Source organism: Panicum virgatum, chromosome 1K (assembly GCF_016808335.1).
Source record: "Panicum virgatum strain AP13 chromosome 1K, P.virgatum_v5, whole genome shotgun sequence".
NCBI lineage: Eukaryota > Viridiplantae > Streptophyta > Magnoliopsida > Poales > Poaceae > Panicum > Panicum virgatum.
Genome location: NC_053136.1, coordinates 26,495,624 through 26,510,757, shown reverse-complemented (window position 1 = coordinate 26,510,757; position 15,134 = coordinate 26,495,624). Strand labels below are relative to the sequence as shown.

At 42.8% G+C, this 15,134-nt stretch overlaps 1 long non-coding RNA gene across 1 annotated transcript; it reads right to left on the bottom strand.

Annotated features, from left to right (window-relative positions):
• Positions 1 to 2,546: 2,546 nt before the first annotated feature.
• LOC120700265 lies at positions 2,547 to 15,061 on the bottom strand. The gene is made up of 2 exons (XR_005685827.1): positions 14,639 to 15,061; positions 2,547 to 2,845 (listed from the first exon to the last, which is right to left on the bottom strand). It is a non-coding gene; the product is annotated as an uncharacterized LOC120700265 (long non-coding RNA).
• Between the last annotated feature and the right edge of the window lie 73 nt (positions 15,062 to 15,134).

Genomic DNA, 15,134 nt, shown 5'->3' with positions numbered 1-15,134 from the left:
TATGTGATGAACTCTTGGATGTGTAATGTAGGATTGATGTTGGATTGGTTCAGCTTCTCTATAATCTTGAGATTGAGCTTGATGTTGAGTTGTCGTTTCAGATTGAGTAGCCCGGATACTCCGGCTTCATATCCGGAGTTTCCGGGCTATGCAGCGGATGCAGATGTAGATGGCCCTTGAAAAATTAACTCATCATCATCATTGTCCACTCATTCTTGTGGCTTTATTTCACCAATTGCCAACTTCTTGATAGCTTGACTTGATGGTTCTTCCATTCCTACAACATTATCAAATTGCTCCCCTTGAGAGCCATTAGATTCATCAAATATCACATCACACACTAGTTCAACACAACCGGAGGTTTTATTGAAAACACGATAGCCATGAGCATTTGAGGCATAACCAAGAAGAAAACCTTCATCAACTTTAGGTACAAACTTAGAGTTCTTGGGCTTCTTGTTTAGAATGAAGCACTTACTTCCAAAAACTCTAAAGTAAGACACATTAGGCTTTTTACCAAGTAGAAGCTCGTATGCCGTCTTGTTCAAGATCTTGTGAAGATATAAGCGGTTGATTGCATGACACGCCGTGTTGATTGTTTCCGCTCAAAATTGATCTGAGATCTTGTACTCATCAAGAATTGTTCTTGCGGCTTCAATTAGAGTTATATTCTTCCTCTCAATAATTTCATTTTGTTGAGGAGTGTATGGAACCGAGAACTCGTGACCAATTCCTTCTTCATCAAGATATTCTTCTATGTTGGTGTTCTTGAATTCGGTGCTATTGTCACTTCTTACTTTCTTGATCTTGGTCTCAAACTCATTTTGAGCTCTTTTTGCAAACTTCTTGAAGGTTTCTTGCACTTCACTTTTGTCATGCAAAAAGAATACCCAAGTGAAACGAGAATAATCATCAACAATGACAAGGCCATACTTGTTACCACCAATGCTTATATATGCCACCGGGCCAAAAAGATCCATATGTAGAAGTTCAAATGGCTTGACGGTGGTGACAATGCTCTTTGATGGATGTGGAACACCAACATTCTTTCCGGCTTGACATGCACTACAAACACGATCTTTCTCAAAAGAAATATTTGTTAGTCCTAGGATGTGATCCTCCTTTAGAAGCTTCTTGAGATTTCTCATCCCAACGTGAGCTAGTCGGCGATGCCATAACCAACCCAAGCTAGACTTTGTTGTCAAGCAAGTGTCAAGTTGAGCCTTCTCTTGAGAAAATCTACAAGATAAAGCTTTCCCTTGAGCACCCCCCTTGAAAGCAATAGAGTCATCGCTTCTTCTAATGATGGTCACGCCCTCGTTAGTGAACAAACAATTGAAGCCCGAATCACAAAATTGTGAGATGGACAACAAATTGTAACCAAGTGACTCAACTAAAAGAACTTTTGAGAGAGAGAACTTTGAGTTTAAATTGATGTTAGCGGTACCAAGTACTTTTCCTTTTTGATTTCCCGCAATGGTAATGAAATGATCTCCACTTGATGTGGTTATAGTTTCGAACATACTCCTTTCTCCGGTCATATGATTTGTGCACCCACTATCAATCACCCATGTTGAGCCACCGGAGGAGTATCCCTACAAAATAAAGTTACTCTTTTCTTTTAGGTACCCAACAATACTTGGGTCCTCTAATGTTAGTCACAAGCACCTTGGGCACCCATACATGGCTTTTCATTCCGTGTTCTATGTACGTTGTCCTACAAATTTGGCAACCACTTTACCATGGTGGTTCCTTGTCAAGACATAATCGGCATAAAAGGATACATGAGATGATTCTTGTGCCTTGATCTTGGTTGGATTAAAGGCATTGAACTTATCTTCCTTGGATGAGGATGCAACAATCTTGGCACCCTCATCACATGTTGTACCTCTCTTGACAAACTTGACATGACTACTCTTTTGAGCCACATCATTTGTCTTGCGGATGGGAGTGGTCATGTTCACTAGACCTCCTTGAGCACCCAAGGTGGCATTGTTCTTGTTCTTGATAAACGGAATGGTATGTGGAGTACCTTGCCCATTCCTACCAAGTCCTTTACCTTTTTCAACCCCAAACTTGCTCATATATCTTGACCCAAATCCCTTGGTATATTTCTCAAACTCACATACCCTCATTGAGGGATTTTTCTTTAGATCTTGAACATGTGGTGGAGCCTCTTCTTGCAACAAATGAGTGAGTATAGAGATTTCTTTCTTCATTGCATTCATTTCAACATGGTCAGTAGCACAAATTTGAATATCAATGTTATAGCACCGTGCACAACCATTACTTGTTGAAGGACTAGATGAATTAGATGTCTCTCTAGTATTTGAAGCACTTTCCCAAAGAGTATTAAATTGAACTGTGGTGGAACCACCCAAAATAAATTGGATTAGTGTGCTAACCATCGTTGCAAGGCAACTCTGATCCAACTCGCACATACCTCGGCGGTTCCTCAAGTAAAATCTCGATTAAAGCCACGAAAAACCAGGATCGAATAAGCAAACCTCACACGAAGGCGAGTCCAGAGAGTACAACAACACGCATTTCATACATCACAGAGTCTTGCAGCGGAAATTTAAAATTATTACAGACCAGTTCTGAAAGTAAAGACAGTAGTACTACAGAAGTTTATCTACAACAGTCCATCAGAGTTCATTTATTCAGCGGAAGGTAAAAACACGATAACTAGCGATAACATGACATCTCGATAAATCCCATACGAGACATCACTCAGAAGGAGAAGCGTCAGCACCAGCTGAGGATCCCTCCCACTCCACAGACCAACCCGGAAGTAGAGTACAAGGGTAAGTTAAACCAGCAATCATATCCTCAAAGTTCTCACCTGAAAATAAAGCCACAAGCAAGGCTGAGTATACTAATACTCAGCAAGACTTACCCGTCAACGGATATAACATAGTCCACTTAACTAGACATGCATGGCTTTTTGGCTATAGGGGTTTGTTTTGCCGAAAAAGCGACTAAGAGTAGGTCCTTAATTTTAGACTTTAGCTTTTCCATATTCTAGTTCAATTAACCATTCTAGATAAGCATCTATTTCTAAACAAGCATGGTAGTGAAAAACATTAATCATACAATAGTATTATCATCATTAATAAATTCCACTTGTTACTCTATGTAGCAGAAGTGTTAAGCAGGCTCATGCCGTGAGAGGCGGACGATTCGAATCGAGTTTGTTAACCTGGCCAAGGGAACCTAACACACACGTATGGGAACCAAGTCACCCACACGACTTTTCCCCTTTCTTTCCAGTCCGTGGATTCGAGTCATCCCCCTCGACTACAGAGTAAGGCTACTCTAGTAGCCGCGTGGCGCGAGTACCCTGAACAACTCCAGAAGAGGATGAATGATCGTTCCACTCGCCGGTCCAATCAGGTACTAGAGATTACCGATTACCATATTCCTCGACATGTGGTTAGTACTTTCAAACGCTTAACAACTTGTACCACACACTGCGACCTTATCCATTTTTCTCTCTACGACGGGGTCCCATGATCCCATCCATAAGCCCTACATTTGCAGTATGTGATAAAACAGTCAGATCCTATAATCTCGCGAGTAGTAAGACTACTCGACTTTTACCAGTCCTTGTTAGCAGAGCATCTAGTCGAGCTTAACCTCTAGTATTCAAAATATGGGTACCTAGGATCATGCATCTATGGTTTCAACCAACACCTGAATGTAAATGCACAATAAATAATAGTACAACATAGATTGCATAGATTAAAAATAATAGGCATTAGATGCACCGGGGCTTGCCTTCTTGGGCACCACTAGCCTTGGGCGCTTCCGGACTTTGGTCCGGGTCTTGGTTCAATTCAAGCGCGTTCACTTGCACATCAGCGGTGTCGGCACCAACTCATATGTACCGTCAGCAAGATTGGCAGTTTGTATATGAATGCAAGGATGAAATTTATTACAATAAGATACAAAACGTATTTCTTTCCTTCACTATAGAGTTGTAATCCAACATAACATGCTTAGTTGTGATGAACTTAGTTAACTTCATTTTCTGGGCGATCATTTATAGAGTAGTTTATAACTTCACTTTACTTCATAAAATGAACTGGGTGGCGGTTTTTATTTCAAGTCATTATACATTAAGTTATTTGACCAATTCACTTCATAAGATAGATAGAGTTTCTGCAGCTACAAAATTTATACCAAATAGGACGCCTAATCAGCAACTTGTAGTAAAAATTTCAGATAAAAACAGCAAAGCATAAATTTATGAAAAATGCTCAAAATAGAATGTACTTAAATGAAGATGGAATTCCACAGAACATACTACAATACTTATGAAGCTAAAAATTTCACAGAGAAGTCTACACCTGGTCCTAAACATACTGTAAATGTTTCATAATTTTTCCATTACTAAAACAGAAGTAATAAATTCGATGAACTTAAACCACATATGACAAAACTAATTATCACAGAAAGTTCTAGAGCGTTTCTGGATTTTAAATTTTGCAGACTTGAATATATGATCAAAATACAGTTCCAAAAAATATTTTCAGATTTTTCTAAGCATGAGAACTATTTATCACCATTAAAACCTACTTAACAAGCTTTAAATCAAATATATAGTTAAACAGGTCTACAAATTCCCAAACTTTCGCAACAGTAAGGTTTTAGTGACATGCATGCAAAGAAAACGTTTGAGATACAGAACTAGAATATTTCTACCAGATATAATACATGAACAAATCTAGCAGATTTAGGAATCTTGGGGTTTTTGGCAAGTAAATGATGTTCATTTGTGTTCCAATTTTTACCAGACTCCATAAACAGTAGAAGACACATTCTAGCCAAAAATCACCTAAAGTTACTGAATGGAACTCCTAGAACATTCATATCCTATTTAATTTAATATTTTTATAGATTAAAATTCAGACAGATTCTGAAGATGTACATGTAATAAAACTTGTAGATCTTGTTGCAAGGATTCCAAAAAAATTTAGTTTGCATTTTTCTGTTTTTTCCACGATTTTCTAGGCATTTTTGAAGTTCATTGATTCAAGTTCATATGGCTCATACACTTTTGCAAACAAACCCCTGCAATCTAGGTTTTTATTTACAAGGAGGCCCTTGGTCGGTTGGGGAAGAACAGAGCCTAGCCCGCCGGCAGTGTTCCGGTGAGGACCGGCCTCGTCGGTGGGGGCTAGGTGGGGAAAAAGCTAGAGGGAAGCCGTGTGCACCTTTTGGTGCTAGGAATCGAGGTCGGGGCGGTCGGGAAGCGGCTCGTCGGCGGTGAGGGGTGGAGGTAGGGCGCGGTCGACGCCGGCGAGGGTGCTCCGGTGGTTTTGGGCGTCAGGTTTCGAGCTCCTGAGCACCACCGAGCAACGAGGAAGGCTATGCTAGGGTTGGTTGAGGCAATGTGGGGCTGGGGTGGTCTAGCCGCGTCGAGCTCGAGGTCGCCGTCGGCAATGGCGGCGGCGGACTGGGAAACGGGGAGCACGCATGAGTCCAAGGCCCTAGGCTTCTATTTATAGCGGAGGAGGCTTCGGGGCGAAGATACCATGCCCTGGGGGTGGTCGATTCGGAGCCGGGGCACTCGACGGCGTGGCGCGGCCACGAGATGCCAAGGGTGCCCGGTTTTGGCCAATACCGGGGGCGCGTAGGGCCACTTGGTCATGCGCTCACCTGGCCGAACATGGTCTATGGGCGCCGGCGGCGTACGTCGCCACCAGCCACACCGAGAGGGGAGAGGGGAGAGGGAAACAGAGTCAGGGGCAGAACCGTGAATAACTTGAAGTTTTGTATTCAGTTTACAAAACTCAATTTTTCTCCCTTCTCTTGGCCTGAAAAGAAAAACTGTTGAATACCATTTGTGTTCAGTTTTTCGAGATATACAACTTTTGTTTCAGGCACTTTTTTATTTGAGCGATGGTTTGTGAGTTAAATTAAAAGATTCAAATACTCCATAAAAGGCTTCAATTTGATTTGTTTAATTGGGCTGAATTTGGGCCCACTTCCAATTGAGCACATGTTACTAAAGGTACCAGATTTTTGTATACAATATTTTGGTGAGGTGATTTGGACATGAAATATAGTTGGAACTTTCCTTATTTGCCCTCACAAAGGTGAACCCAATATTTGAATTTGAATTTCCTTTATCTTTTGTTGTCATTTAATACTTGTTTACTCTCTTTAATTCAACTAATTATTTCCTTTGTATTTTGATTGACTTTTAAACACCTAGGGTGTCAGAGCCTACCCCCCTTAAAAAGAATCTCGTCCCGAGATTGGATAAATGAATGGAGACGGATATAGAGATACCTGGGGTAGATGGAAGAAAAACCGGATAGTGTTGATTGAGATAACTTTCAGTCTCCCAAGTAGCTTCTTCTTCAGTGTGATGATTCCACTGAATTTTATATATTTTAACCACCTTTTTCGAGTACTTCTTTCTTTTTGATCAAGTACTTTGATATGATTTTCATCATAAGAAAGGTCGGTTTCCACGAAGATTTCTTGCTGTTCAATAATATACGTAGGAACTCGGACGCATTTCTTGAGTTGAGATACATGAAACACATTATGGACTGTGGCTAGTTGCGAAGGAAGTCGCAGTCGATAAGCCACTGGTCCACACGCTTCGATGATCTTATAAGGTCCGATATAGCGAGGAGCTAATTTTCCTTTGATTCCAAAGCGTTGAACTCCTTTGGTCGGAGAAATCCGTACGTAGACATGATCACCCACATTAAATTGCAAAGTCTTCCTCCTTTTATCAAAATAGCTCTTCTGCCTCGACTGAGCTGCCCGTAAATTTTCTTGTATCACTTTAACTTGTTCCTCAGCCTCGACCACTAAATCAGGTCCAAATATTCTACACTCGCCTATTTGTGACCAACTCAAAGGAGTTCGACACCTGCGACCGTACAAGGCTTCAAATGGTGTCATTTTCAAACTGGCTTGATAGCTGTTGTTATATGAGAATTCCGCCAGAGGTAAACATTTGTCCCAATTCTTGCCATAATGAATGACACATGATCTAAGCATATCTTCAAGAATTTGGTTTACTCTCTTAGTTTGACCGTCAGTCTGAGGATGATAAGCAGAGCTCCAGGTCAATTTGGTTCCGAAAGCTTCCTGGAGTTGTTCCAAAAAACATGCGATAAACTGAGCACCATGATCAAAAATAATCATCTTGGGTACCCCGTGGAGGCATACGATACGGTCAAGATAAATCTCGGCATATCTATTGGCTCTATAGGTAGTATGTACCGGAATAAAATGAGATGTTTTTGTGAGCCAATCAACAATGACCCTAACAGAATCATGATGCTGCGAGGTATTGGGTAAGCCCACAATGAAATCCATGCTGATGTCATCCCATTTCCAAGATAGAATTGGCAGAGCTTGGAGAGTTCCAGCAACCTTCAAATGACTGGCTATTAGCCTCTGACAAGTGTCACACTCTGCAACATATTTAGCAATTTCTCTTTTCATTCTTGTCCACCAAAAATTTTGCCGAAGATCTTGGTACATTTTGGTGCTACCAGGATGGATTGAAAATTTGGAGAGATGTGCTTCATCAAGAATTTGCTTTCTGAGTTCTTGATTTTTAGGAACGACCAAGCGACTTTTGAACCACAAAATCCTTTTGTGATTTACACAGAAACATTTGTATTTCTGTTCACCATCTAACACTTTCTGTTTGATAATCCCAGCACCTTTATCATGTCCTTGTGCCATGATGACTCGGTCATAAAGGGTTGGTTCAATGGAGATATGATTCAAAGTCCCTTCAGAAATAATCTCCAGATTTAGCTTTTGCATTTCAGCACATAATGTCTCGTTGTATGATTCAACTGAGAGGCAGTTATAGTGAACTTTACGGCTGAGAGCATCAGCTACAACATTGGCTTTGCCGGAATGATAATGAACATCAAGATCATAATCTTTGATAAATTCCAGCCATCTTCTTTGCCTCATATTCAGATCACTCTGAGTGAAAATATATTTGAGACTCTTATGGTCAGTGTAGATGTTGCAATGAGTACCCATAAGATAGTGCCTCCAAATCTTGAGAGCATGAATAACCGCTGCTTGCTCAAGATCATGAGTTGGATAATTGATTTCATGAGGTCTGAGAACTCGGGAAGCATATGCAATAACCCGATTTTCTTCCATAAGAACACAGCCAAGACCGGTATCTGATGCATCACAATATATATCGTATAGTTTGCTGTTGTCGGGTTGCGCCAAGACTGGTGCTGTGGTCAGATGTACTCTTAAGGTGTGGAATGTTTCATCACATTTCGCATCCCAATTATATTTCACACCTTTCTTCAATAGCTCAGTCATTGGTTTAGCAATCCGGGAAAAGTCCGGAATGAATCTGTGGTAATATCCAGCTAAACCAAGAAAATTGCGGATTTGATGAATGGAAGTAGGAGGTTTTCAGTCCATCACTTCTTACACTTTGCTGGGATCTACTAATATGCCTTCGCTAGAGATAGTGTGACCCAAAAACTTCACACTGTTCAGCCAAAACTCACATTTTGAGAACTTAGCATATAATTGATGGTCTCAGAGACGTTGAAGAACAATATGCAAGTGTTGCTCATGTTCCTTTTCATTTCTGGCGTAGATCAAGATATCGTCAATGAAAACCACAATGAATTTATCAAGTTCTGGCATGAATACCGAGTTCATGATATACATGAAGTAGGCAGGAGCATTGGTGAGACCGAACGACATGACTAGATATTCATATAACCCATATCTTGTCGAGAAGGCGGTCTTCGGAATATCACTAGATTGGATCTTGATTTGATGATAACCCGAATGAAGATCGATCTTGGAAAAGATCTTGGCTCCAGCAAATTGGTCAAACAATACATCAATGCGAGGAAGAGGATATTTATTTTTTTATAGTAACCACATTGAGAGGCCGGTAATCAACACACAACCTCAAGCTGTCATCTTTCTTCTTCACAAACAAGGTTGGGCAACCCCATGGTGAAGAACTTGGGCGAATATAACCCTTGTCTAGGAGTTCTTGCAATTGGATTTTCAGCTCAGCTAATTCTTTGGGTGGCATTCGATACGTCCTTTTTGATATGGGAGCGGTACCGGGATGAAGTTCGATGACAAACTCTATATCCCGATCTGGTGGCATTCCAGGCAAGTCATCCGAAAAAACATCGGTATACTCACAAATCACGGGAATATCTTCGATACGAACAACTTTCATGGCATAGGCACAAGAGTTGATGCATTCTTGATGAGGTAAATATAGGACTGAGTTGCCATAGGTTGGAGAATTTAGTTCAATAGCCCGGGAAGAGATATCCAACACTGCCCCATGTCTATTCATCCATTCCATTCCCAGAATAACATCCATTCCTTCTAGTGCTAGCAAGATTAAATCAGTTGGGAAAATTTTGCTACCCAATTTAAGTGGTACACCTCTAATGATTTGATTAGATGCAATTTTACCACCAAGAGTAGATATCATGTATGAGCTTTTGGTGTGACAAAAATCTAATCCAGCTTTTGCTCTAAATTTAGCACTAATGAAACTATGAGATGCACCAGAATCAAATAAGATAACTGTGGGTTTGTGATGAACAGAAAATGTACCTGTCATAACTAGCGCTCCCTCAGGTAGATCAGCAAGAGTGGTGAAATTAATTCGACCTTGCCTAACTTGCATAGTCTGCTTCTTGCCTTTGTTCAGATTATCCTGACAGAATCCTTGCCCTTGGGATTATCCCGCTTGGGGGCATTGCTTGGCAAAGTGATTCGGACTCCCGCACTCGAAACAGCGGTTGTTGTTGTTGTCGGGGTGAGATGCTTGCTGCATATTTGGCCTTGGGCCATTTTGCTGCTGCTGAAAAGGTGCTAAGCGATTCTGCTGCTGCTGCTACTGAGGAGGCCTGATAATCCAACGCCCTTGCTGAGGGGCCTTCTGAGAGGGTGCAGCTAGAGTGTTATGCACTAAACGATACCTCGGTGGCTGAGCACTCGAGGGTCCAACTGGGGCCTTCCTTTCTTTTAAGCTTTATGAGCCATGATACAATCCTCCTGAGTAATTGCCATGTTCACTAGCTCATTATAGGAATCGACTCGAACAAGGTTGAGATGTTCCTTCAGCTTGGTATTAAGACCCCGACGGAAGCGATCACGCTTCTTAGCATCGGTATCCACATGATATCCCCCATATTGGCACAACTGATTGAAAGACTGAGCATACTGCATCACTGTGCGAGTACCTTGAGTTAAGGCCAAGAATTCATTCAACTTTCTGTCCATAAGACCTTCAGGAATATGATGAGCTCTGAAAGCAGTTTTAAACTCATTCCAAGTGGCAATATGATCAGCAGGAAGCATGCCATTGTAGTGATCCCATCACAAACGTGTCGAGCCACGAAGTTGCTGCGCGGCGAAGCGGGCTTTGTTAGCCTCAGAGCATGGCACTGCCAATAAGTCAAACTTGGACTCAATTGTGTTGATCCAAGCATCAGCATCAAGGGGTTCCTCCGTCCTATTGAACAAAGGAGGGTGTGATGAGGACTAGGCCCGATCTTCCGAGAGGTAAGGGTACATTCGATTGGTGGAGATCTCGACATTGACGATCCGGCTTCAAATCAGCAAGATTCGAACCCTGCAACCACTACACCACTGCTCCGTTAGTTATCAACCAAGCACAACTTGATTGACCTCACCAAGAAGGCTTTTCCTGCTAGCGAATCAAAGGACACAAGCAAGAAAGGGTAAACACGCAATCTGATAATTGCAAGTATGAATGAAGTGAATCACAAGAGGGGTACAAAAACTCAATTCCAAAGGACTAATCGACACAGTGGAGGAGGTCAAGAATGGGGGCCCTGGATCAATGTATAAGGACTTGTTGCCACAGATACAACGATGCAATATCTGTTTCTCAAAGGAAAACACAAGACTAAACAAAACCCAATCATTTTAGGCAGCAGCTACTGAGTTTATACCCTATGATACTTCCTAGGGTTGCTGGTGGTGGCCAAGGAGGCGGCCACCACTTGGGTCACTTGGCCCGACACGGTACATGGGACAATAGCCCAAAAGACGGCAGCGCAGCGCCCTGGCAGATTCTGGATGTCATATTGTTTTGACGATTATTGTTAACTCTTAATGAATTTGGGCCTGAAACTAGTTCCATTGGAAGCTCCTTGAAATTATCTTTCCATCCATATAAAGAATGTCCAAAACGGACTCCGTATGCGACCTGGGTGTCATTTTTGGTGCGGGCTGCTCCTGGACTCCGAGGTGGACTCGAACTAGAGTTGTTTTGGGCCTCCACCTTGGGGACTCAAACCGGATAAGCTTTGGGCCTTCTTCGCGACTTGGAAAACCTTGTAGGTCTCCTTCATCTTCATACCATTCACCATATTTGCCCATATGCATACTTGTCATGTCCTCATCATCCTCCCCTTCTTGAAAGAAAAGCCGTCCTCGGCGCCAATTGTACTCGAAGCTGATCCTGCAGGCTCCTTGATCGGAATGCACATGATCTTGGATAAGAAAATCATTCTCAATTCTATCCTGCAAAAGATTAGTACTAACAAAAGCTAGCATAGGACTGGATGGCATATGAATATCAGTAATATTGGATCCATTTAGTTGATTACAATCTTGCACAACAAAAGAAAAATTCAGATTTGCACAAATGTAAACCCGATGTATCAAATATTTTCTATTGTTGTCATATTTGCCAATAGCATGATATGTATGTCTAGAGCACCATGGCAATTCAGCATGTTCAAAAAGTTGCTCCTCCAAATCACTAAGATTACACAAAACATCAAATTCAATGTAACCCAAAGCTTTTAAAGAAGATATTAGTTTGAGCTCATCGTTTGCGCTAGCAATATGAATAGCATGTTTAATTTCAGCGCAAGTGTGTGATTTTAAAACATGTATAGCAGAAGTATTATCACACAAATCATCTTTATCACAAGGAAAATCGAGCAAGTCATCTTGTGACAAAGGAAGATCAAGAGGAGGTTCCACTAACAATTGCTCTATAGAAGCATGATTGGTTGAAAAATTCAGCACATCAAGAGAAGCCTCACCATCCTTGAGTGTAGCTTTACTCTCATTACCTTTGCTCTCATTTTTAGCAGGAGTACTAGGTGAATTGTGAGGTGATGGTTCTGAATTGGCACATGAGGTTGTGAGCTCCTCATTTTCTTTCGCATCATTCTTGTCCTCTTGCGTTTGTTCAGAATCCTGCAAAAGGTTAGTCATAGCAAGAGATACAATAATAGACTCATCCTCTAACTGAAACACTTCATCATAAGAGTTAACTATATGAGATGGACTAACAAAAGTTTCTCTCATAAGAATTTTTATGTCATCCCAAGTTTTAGATTACACTACTTAGAAAAAAGTAGTGTAAACGTACTGGTTAATAACCCATTGTACAAGAAAAATGGGTGTACCCAATCTATTTTTTTCCTAAGGTTTCCTACAGAGAAATAAAATAAAATCACATGCTGAATTTTTTTTTTTTGCCTAACATTATGTGCCAAATAGCCAATATAAAGTTGTGACATTGTCATTATTGGGTATTTTAGCATCACAAATAAATCCGCAAGTACACGGATACCATTGTAGCTTTCACCTCAGAGTTTTCAAGGGTTATCGAATCCACAGGAAACGTGTGTGTACTAACATCTATTCTAGTCGGTCCAAGGACATACCAAGATAGGTTGAAGGGAAGAAAGGATTCCTAAGATAGCGCTATAGGTGAGTTAAAGGTCGATCTCTCGGGCATAATACTCGCTTCGGGCACCGGCTTACAATTGGTCTGCCAGTCGACTTCGGCCAACAGCTCTACGGTATATCCGAACGTGGAGGATTACGAAGGACCAATAGGGTTGTCACCACCTACGCCCTACCTCTAACAAACCATGGGATATAAGGAAACGAAGGATAACCCCTAGACTAGACACGCTATTGATTACAACTGCAGTCTAACTATGTATGTCGACTCGTAGCAAACTACAGCACTCCGTACGAATACGGAGCGACGAACCCGCAAGTAAGAGAACTAATCTCACTCAACCATAAGCACTACTAGCATACACTAAACCAAGTATAATACTAGAGATAGGAACCACGAATACTTACTAAACACTGAAGAATGTAGCAGCATCTGTAGAGGTACAAGCTGGGAGCAGAGTGCCGACACCGCGGCACTTCCCCCGAACTACTCTCTCATTCTTGTAGAGGTACAAAATGGAGAAGACATGAAGTACCTCTACCCTCTCCCTACTCTAAGACAACTCTAAACCAAGAGAAGGCATGAAGTGAGCACTTGATAGATGTCTTGATTCTTACCCCATGGTTGTCTAGGGGGTGCCATGGCCTCTTCATCCTCGGGATTGGGCCCACACCTCCTAGAACCGACCTTGTCATCGAATGAGGAGTTGACACGTGGAAGGTAGAGCCCAGGACGAAGCGACCTATGGTCGGCCGACCAGAAAAGGTGGCCGAACGGCCCAATTCTTGGTCTGGACACTTCTAGGTGGGCCCCTATGTCATGTATGTGCGTCATGGCTTGTCTTAGGGCGGTTTGGTAGCTCTGGTGGGCCCGTGGATCCTCGTGAACACGTCTGATTCGTCGAGAAGGTGTTGCCTCAGATCGATGACGTGTCACCTTGCTTGTGGACTGCATTCCTTCTCATGTGAGGCTGTCTAGTGGGTCATTTGATCCTTGTACGTAGTTGGGCATTTATACCTTGAATCATACTTGGTAGTTTCCTGTGTTTTTGGCCCAAATTCATCTGCACACATTCTCAGACCAACATCTATGGAATTTATCAATAAATAACCTTACGCTAACATTTATTCCTGTCGAAGCTCAACTTTTGCACGAGAGTTGACGCTTGAAATGACTCGTTAGCAAGCGTCAACAGTCATGCCTCAAAATATTGACCACAATCAGTAACTAAATTTGGGGGAAGTATGTACTCCATAGCTATTCATGGCAATGAACATTTAAACAAGCAGATATGATCTTCCGACAGCTCTGATAACACTCCCAATGAACCACACATGAATTTTACACTCTGATAATTTAATCATATCAAATTAACTAGCCACTACTTTGATCCAGCCATGTTACCACAGCTACCTGGACTTGCTGCTAGTTTAGAGTAGCATGAAGGCGTAACCTCTTACACTAGCATCAATCGAAGCATAGCAAAACATTTCTGGCAACTTTGAACCTTATTGCTGGGGAGCAGTCACACGAACTCAAACATCAGACATTGCAGCCACCACCCTAGGTACCTAGCCCACACGATCTCCCATGGCGGTCCCGCAAAAACAAATAAACACACACGCATCAGGTGCATCGAGTCGCAGAAATGCCACAGATCAGGAACGGGCAAGCTTGTATTAGCTTGCGACAAGTTCATCAAGCGCAGGTAGGCGTAGGACAAAACCCAACTACAATGAAGCACACTAAGCACGATTCGGTCGCGGATCCAACAATATCCGCCCCGGATCTGGCGGAGCAGCGGGAGGAAGTGGCAAGGGCGCATACGAGATCTCGATCTAGGTCGCTCAGATCGCGAGTAGAGCAGCTTGAGAGAGGGGAGGGGGAGGAGGAGATTACCGGGGGGACGGTGCCAAAATCGAGGAGGAAGATGCGGCAGCGTGGAGGATGGGAGGAGGGGCTGCGCTGCACCGCCGCATCCCCGCGTGCAAGCTCGGCCGGCGCAGAGGAAGGAGGCGGGGAGAGGTGGAGGCTTTGTCGTCAAAGCAGCAGCCCCGGGCTTCTAGTGCGAGGCGGGAGGAGGCCTCGACGGCGAGCCAGCTGCAGCAGACGAGGGAGCAGCGCTTGCGGTCACCGGAGCGGTGTCGTCTCGGTGAGGGCCGGCGAAGGGGACGACGGTAGGGGGCAGGGGCTTCCGGCAAAGCGGGCGTGGAGGCACGCAGGCCCCTAGGGGTGGTGGACCTACCGAGGAAGGGGGCAGGGGAATGGGGGATGGCATGGGTGGGTGTGGTGGTGAGGAATGGGACCGTTTCAATTAAATGCTACTTTCTTGAATGCTGAACGGACTCAGCCGGCCATTCTAATTAACAAGAATACGGCCAGCTATAGAGAAGTC